This window comes from Theropithecus gelada, chromosome 12 (assembly GCF_003255815.1).
Source record: "Theropithecus gelada isolate Dixy chromosome 12, Tgel_1.0, whole genome shotgun sequence".
NCBI lineage: Eukaryota > Metazoa > Chordata > Mammalia > Primates > Cercopithecidae > Theropithecus > Theropithecus gelada.
Genome location: NC_037680.1, coordinates 49,656,652 through 49,665,023, shown reverse-complemented (window position 1 = coordinate 49,665,023; position 8,372 = coordinate 49,656,652).

Below are 8,372 nucleotides of genomic sequence, written 5' to 3'. Positions count from 1 at the left end.
CTGGCCAACATGGTGAAACCCAGTCTCTACTAAAAATACAAAAATTAGCTGGGCGTGGTGGTGGGCACCTGTAATCCCAGCTACTCAGGAGGCTGAGGCAGGAGAATCGCTTGAACCGAGGAGGTGGAGGTTGCAGTGAGCTGAGATGGCGCCATTGCACTCCAGCCTGGGCGACGAGAGCAAAACTCCATCTCAAAAAAAAAATTCAAAAAAGAAAAGAGACTGCAGCTGGGCGTGGTGGCTTATGCCTGTAATTCCAGTACTTTAGGAGACTGAGGCAGGAGGATTGCTTGAGCCCAGGAGCTCGAGACCAGCCTGGACCACATGGCGCGACCCCACCTCTATTTTTTTTTTTAAAAAATGACTGCATCCATATGCTCAGAGAGATAAGATGATATTAAACAAGAGTATTAAAGAAAGAATATTCAGAAAACAACAAAAGAAAAGCTTTTCAAAATAAAAAATAGAATTGTGGAAATGAAAACTGCAATGGAAGAGTTGGAAGACAGATGTAGGGAAATTTTGATCACTTCAGTATCCATTTCTAGCACCACACTGTACAAATGAAACCATAATGAAAGATTTGTTAAATGACTAAATAGACTAATAACCGTAACACAGAGAGGGTAAGTTATTTGCCCAAGGTCACATAGATAATTTGCAGAGCTAGGAATGGAACCCAGATCACCTGGCTAAGAAATGTCTCTAACACCCTAGAATAATGCAATCAATGTATCACAATATTTAAATGTATTTTACATGATTAAGCACATGGTTTGTTTGCGTTTTGATATGTGGTAGTGAGAAAAGAGTGGGCTGAACTGAGTGTGGCATTCATGGTTTTATCCTGAATCATCATCACTTCAGTCATGTCGATAGTGTCAGGGGCTCTGTGCCTGTCTTAGTCAGTGGCCTATAAACAACAGAAACTTGTTTCTTGGAATCCGGGAGGCTGGAAGTCCAAGGTTAGGTGCCAGCATGGTTGGGTTCTGGTAGTACCCTCTTCAGTATTATATCCTCTCATGGAAGTAACAGGGCAAGAGAGCCCTCTGGGGTTCCTTTTTTTTTTTTTTTTCTGAGATGGAGTCTTGTTCTGTTGCCCAGGCTGAAGTGCAGTGTGCAGTGGTATGATCTCGGCTCACTGCAACCTCCGCCTCCCGGGTTCAAGCAATTCTCCTGCCTCAGCTTCCTGAGTAGCTAGGATTGCAGGTGCACACCACCATATTCAGCTAATTTTTTATATTTTAGTAGAGACGGGATTTCACCATGTTGCCCAGGCTGGTCTCGAACTCCCGAGCTCAGGCAATCCACTTGTGCTAAGTGCTGGGATTACAGGCCTGGCACCAATCCCATTCATAAGGTAGCCACCCTCATGACCTAATTAGTTCCCAAAGGCCCCACCTCCTAATACCATCACATTGGAGGTTAGGATTTCAACATACGAGTTTTGGGGGTGCCACAAACATTGAGTCTGTTAGTACCTATGATTTTTGTGGAGTTATTGGATATTCAAATGATATTATCAGTGACTCTGCTGAAGAGAGAGCTACTGTGTAGTAAGAAAAGACCAATCTACAGAAGCAGACTATTTTAACACTTGATTACGTATTCTGTATTAAAATAAAATGTTAGGATATAAACGCTGGACCATGAGTTTTACAGAAGTTTTGAGAAAAACAAATCAAACTCTCCGTAAGCCTGGATACTCAGAAAAGCCCAGAAAGTCATTCGGGTGGTGTTGCCTACACCGGTAAACTAAAGAAGAGGCAGATGGACATTTGGCTGTCCCTGCAGTTTTCAGTTAGAACATTCTGGTCCCTTCCAGCTGGGTCTAACATCAGGCCTATTCTGTTTTTCTGCACAAGATGTTTACACATGGTTAAATATAATCTCTGCAGACTGTTATTAACTTTAGACATATAAAACGCCTCCTACATAACCTCCAACCTGTCACAAGCAAGGGTGTGATTCCTGGAGCTCTGGAAGTTTATTATAATCAAAAATTAGAGCTCACACCTGTAATCCCAGCACTTTGGGAGACTGAGGTGGGGGCATTGCTTGAGGCTGGGAGCCTGAGACCAGCTTGGGCAACATAAGGAGACCCCATCTCTACAAAAAATTTAAAACTTAGCTGGGCATGGTGATCTATGCCTGTAGTCCTAGCTACTCGGGATGCTGAGTGGAGAGGATCACTTGAGCCTAGGAGTTTGAGGTTGCAGTGAGCTGATATTGCACCACCGCACTCCAGCCTGGGCAATAGAGCAAGAGACTGTCTCCAAAACAAACAAACAAAATGGAAAAACAATTAAAGAGAATTTTTCCACATCATATGTTGCCCATTACAAAAGATTTCTGCTGATCTCTATCTTCTTCAGGGGAGCATGGCTATTTTCTTTCAATTTATTGCTATGACATGTCAGGAGGTCTTTCTAGCTCAGATTTTTTTTCCCTCTCTATTACCAAATAAAGCAATTTGTCTTATTTCGGCTCAGAATAATAATGGTAATTAGATCATAAGGCATATCGCTGTGGAAGTAAAAATTCGAAGGAGTGTCTTTGAAGCACTATCCAAAGCAGGATACTTTGGAGTTGGGTTTGTGGAAAACATGAGCTTAAATTAAGGTAAAGATTTGATCCTCAGCAGTGCTGCTTGAACCTGATAACGAAACTGTCACTGAATGCCGGTGCACACAGAGGTCCTTGTTTTGAGTGACTGCGCACAGGAGGAAGGGGAGGAACAATGAGCTGAAAACTTTGCCAGGTTCAATCAGCTCAGCAAGTTTCTAGCTAATGGACAGGGAATCATTTTGATGTGTCCCCTGTGGAGTTGGCTTCTGTTGATCTTCCTCAAGTACTTCCGTATACGTGGGGACATCTACTGGGGGAGGCTGGAATAAAGAAGAAGAAACCCAAGATTAAAAAACAATAAGAGACTCTACATTCAAACACATCTGAGAGGACTGAAACTCGATTGGGTATGCAATCAACTAGTTATTACTCTATGGGAAACCCCCAAACCAAGTTTCTCTGTGAGACAGAATAATGTTCTGCCACTCAACTTCCAGTAATGACCGTCATGCAGAAATCACCTTGGAGATTGTCTATGTATGGCCTGTTCTCTTGCCTATGACACTGGCATGCATACTTAGTGATTTTCTAACAATGGGTATCATGAAATGGAATCATGCATGTAGGCAGTTTGTGATTCTGATGGACTGATGGAGTTGCAAATGTTAAGTGGAGTATATTTCACTTTTATAATAATAATAATAGCTACTTACTATATGATGAGCTTTCACTGGTCTAAGAAATGTATCTCATGAGATAGGATAGGTACTATTATTATCTTATACTGTTGAGGAAACTGAAACTCAGTAGGGTTAAAGTGGTGAGTTGGATCAGGCTGATTTGAGAGACCCTGGGCTCTAGCCCAAAGAATTTTAGATATGGACTTAGAAGACAATCGTTAGAAAAAAAAAGAGAGAGAAAGAAAAAGAAAAAGAAAGACAGATGTCTTGAAGAGTCTCAAAATGAACACTGCCCAAGAAGTATTTTATTGACTTAATTAAGGGAAAATATCTTTAAGAATATGGGTGGTTTATAAATTAGAAGTGTAAGCAGGACAAAAGCTAAATTATTCAGGAATTAGCAGTAATATTTGTGATTTGGTAGTCGTTTAATCAGCTGCTAAATGACTAAAAGCAGCTGAACTAAATGCAGGTTTTAGTTATTTAAAATTGAAAGGGTATTGTCTTAAGAGATATACACATCTTTTTTTTTTTTGGAAATGGATTTTTGTCTTGTTGCCCAGGCTGGAGTGCAATGGTGAGATCTTGGCTCACTGCAACCTCCGCTTCCCAGGTTCAAGCGATTCTCCTGCCTCAGCCTCCTGAACTGCCTTGGTCTCCTGAAGTGCTGGGATTACAGGCGTGAGCCACCACGCCTGGCCAATACAGACATCTTAATCATTTCAACAGCAAATGAGTGCAGGCTGTTCCTTTTCTCTGGCAAAGCTGTGTGAAAGGAAAGTCTGCCTCCCTGAGTTTTTTTTTTTTTTTTTTCTTTTTTATTGGGACAAGGTCTCACTATGTTGCTCAGGCTGGTCTCAAACACCTGGGCTCAAGCAATCCTCCCACCTCAACCTCCCAAAGTGTTGGGATTACAGGCATAAGCCACCATACCTGGCCCTTTTTTTTGAGAGGTTAACACTTAACGTTCTCAGGTGGGAGAATGGGTAAGAATCTCTCGTTGTTTGACCCACAGAGAAGAATTATTAGAGTGGCTTCTGTGGGTTGAAAGCTCACACTGGTGAGACACTTTGTTCAGAGTTTTACACTCATTGTCCCTGACACTCATAACTCTCCTGTGAAGTAAGTATCCTTGTCCCCATTTCACAGATTGGGAAAGTGTGTCCTACTCCACATAGCTCCTAAGTGATGTGTTAAAATGCAGGGTTGCCTTAATCCCAAAGATGAAATTGTCAGCTCACATCTGATAGGACAAAAACTCAGAGATTTTTTTTTACTAGCAGTGGTACAGATTCGTGCTAGGGCTTATTAGATACCCCCTTGAAAATGCCTGGCTAGAATTAGGGGTGCTGACAACAAAGACTCTCATGGATAACTATTGTGATTTCTTCAGAGGGTAGGGAGATACCAAAAGAATCCACTGGGCCAAGGAGGTAGAAAGCTCTCTTTCGTAGGTTTATCTAAAGATATTAGATTATAACATTAACAGAAATACAGTTTTGTTTTTTTTTTTTGTAGAGATGGAGTCTTATTTTGTTGCCTAGGCTGGTCTGGAACTCTTGGCCTAAAGCAATCCTCCTGTCTCAGCCTCCCAAAGTGTTGAGATTACAGGTGTGAGCCACAACATTCAGCCAGAAATACATTTTTTAACTAAAAAAAGACAAGCGATTCATGCTCATTTTTGACATATTAGACAAATAGGCAAAACAAAAAAAAATACACAGCTGCTCTCTCACTACACAGAGATAAACAAAATTAATATTTTATTGTGTATCCTTCCAGACTTTTGTTTTCTCTCTCTTTCTCACACACACACACACACACACACTTTTTTTTTTAACTTGACTAAAAATTAATAATGTAATAATACCAGATCGGAATCTTGGGGATCCATTAAAAATTTACAGAATTTTATTCAATTTACCAAGCCACCATAGTGTTTAATGTTTAGGAACATGTAAACTTGTACAACAAAGTCCTTGATATACAATCCTTTTACAGTAGCCAAAGCCTGAAGACAATACAATAGGTATATTTATTTTGGGAGTAAGCTTACTAGATTATAATATTTTAAGGAATTTTAATATTGATCCACTACAAATGCAGTTACTACCCATAAGGCAATTTTTTTTTTTCTTTTTGAGTCAGAGTCCAGCTCTGTCGCCCAGGCTGGAATGCAGCGGCATGATCTTGGCTCACTGCAACCTCTGCATAAGGCAATTTAAAAACCAAACGAAGAAAAGGGTTGGGGAGAATAGTTTAAACAAAGAAGATTAACAAAAAGAGTAAAGCAAAAATGCTTATTTTCTAGTGAAAGCTGGTTTAGAGCCTTACTATTTCTGTCTCAGGCCTGACCATTTTATTTTTAATTTTAAGATATAATAATATACTAGTAACAACAACAGTAAATACCATAATAACAGCTACATTATTATGACAGGAGCCAGGTGAATGGAGCACTTTACATACATACACTTTATTCTTTTAAAGATACTTATCTTTTATTTTGGAGCAAATCCAAAATAATTACTAAGTGAATTATTAGTGAAATAATTACTAAGCATAGTGAAATAATTACTGAGCATTCTTCTTTCTCAGGTAAGAAGATAAAATATCATCAGAACAAACTTAAAGAAAAAAAAAAAAGCTTGGCATGGTGGCTCATGCCTGTGATCCCAGCACTTTGGCAGGCCAAAGCGGCCAAATTGCTTGAGTTCAGGAATTTGCGACAAGCCTGGGCAACATGGTGAAACCGTGTCTCTATAAAAAATATAAAAATTAGCTGAGCGTAGTGGTGCCCATCTGTAGCCCCAGCTACTTGGGAGGCTGAGGTAAGAGGATTGCTTGAGCCCAGGAGGTTGAGGCTTGAGCCCAGGAGGTTGAGGCTGCAGTGAGCTGTGAAGGCACCACTACACTCCAGCCTGGGTGACAGAGTGAAACCCTGTCTCAAAAATAAATAAATCAATAAAAATAAAAAATAATGCCCCGTCCCTGCCAAAGACCCCCATTTTGTCAGAGAAACTGTTCACTATGGTAAAGGAGCCAGTACCTTCAGTGGTGGGTCTGACAACCAGCTGAGCTAATGTTGGCTTCTCCTTCCCTTCAACCCAGCTCTGACTCTGTTAAACGTCAAACTCTGGAAGTGCAGAAAGGATTGGGATTATTTTCCTTTCCTTGTCTATTAATGGTAATGTTTTTGTTTCCACATGCTGCAGCAAACTCAGGAATGGCAATTTTAAGAAGAGAGTGTGTGCCAGTCATGATTGCTTTTCTTCATTGTTTTTGTTCTTAATCATTGTTTTTAAACTAGAATCAGGTTGGGCACAGTGGTTCACACCTGTAATCCCAGCACTTTGGCAGGCCAAGGTGGGCGGATCATTTGAGGTCAGGAGTTCCAGACCAGCCTGGCCAACATGGCAAAACCCCGATTCTACTAAAAATACAAAAATTAGCCAGGCATGGTGGCATGCGCCTGTAGTCCCAGCTACTCGGAAGGCTGAGAGATGAGAATCGCTTGAACCAGGAAGGTGGAGGCTGCAGTGAGCTGAGATCACATCACTGTACTCTAGCCTGGGTGACAGAGCAAGACTCAGTCTCAAAACAAAACAAAACAAAAAACTAGAATCAGTGTTTAGTCAGTCACTCTTTCCAACCTTGATATGACATCAACTTTAGGGAGCTCAGAACGAGTTTATCTTTTAACTAAGCTTTATTCAATAAAATAACTTGTTAATAAAACTTGAGATATCCATCCCACTATAACAGAGTGATTGGTAGCAGGGCTGGGGGAAATAGCCTATCTTTTGAGAAATTCTCTTTTAAGATATGTATAAAATCAAAAGGGGAAATGTTCCTGTCTTTATAAAACACAAACTAATGGAGTTCGTGCTAATTTCCACAAAAAGTGCTATCTTTTTGTGGCAGGAGGACCTAGCACAGTCTGATTACGGCCCCACAGGTTGAATAGGATGCTCATTGTTATCTTTCTGTAGCTATAAATGGAATCAGTCTTGCAAGGATGATGTAAATGGGACCACAATGATCTGGATAAAAGACTAAACTTTGGTTCTTCTGCATTAAAATTTGGACAGCACTCTAGATTTTTCTAATACCACCAGGGAAATCTTTTCACCTCTGTAGAACAGAGAGAACGGTGTTTAACTAAGGTGTAATGTTGCCTGTTATGGGGGCCAGCCTCTGTGCCCGGCTGTGAAGCACTAAGTAAAGAAAAGGTTTGTTACATTTGATGGTTTTCCTGTTTGCTTGAGAAACCTGTCACGTAGAAATAATGGATTGAGGGGAGAACAGGAAGTGTGTTTTCTTTCAGGGAACTTGGCTGAGGAAAACATAACTCATGGCAGAACACTATAAAACACAAAGGTTTCCACTCGCATTTACGTAAACTGTCTTTTACTGAGAACCAAATTGCCACAGTCACAATAGCAAGCAAAATGAACTGTCTTTAAGGACAACAAAAAGCTCTCAAGATAATGACTGACAAGTATCATTAATTCGTGATCCCAATAATAGGCACAATGGCCTAATTCAGGTCGAAAGTGCACACCCTTCAGGATCACGGGCAGCCATTCAGCTTGAAAAGCTGCCTAGCTCAAGAAACTTCAAGACGAAGACATGGGAAAAACAAAATGGCAAATAAAACAAAGATAAAGACAATCAAGGATTTGGGGAGTCTAATTAAACATCGCACAAGATCATGTTTTTAAAGCACTTGGCACAGAGATAGCTATAAAGTATAGTTAAATGTATTACTATTACTGAGAACTGAGGAAAGAAAAAAGGCAGGAAAAAGATGTCAGAAAGTGATGACAGTTAGGTAACCCGGGCAGGTAGGTGTTTAAAGGCTCTGGGAGTGGAGTTGAGGAGAGAATACAGGTCTAAAACTCCAGTCCTGGCTCTGTCTCCCTCTTGTGTGGTCTTGGACACTTGAGTTTACTACCACTTAATAGAGGATCTAACATTCTGGGCACTTGGGGTGAATTAGTTACAGTCCCTGTCTTTTTTTTTTTTTTTTTTTTTTTTTGGGGTTTCGTCCGTGTTCCCCGGCTGGGGGGACATGGCCAGATCTCCGCTCCCCGCAAGCTCTCCCTCCCGGGGTTACCCCCT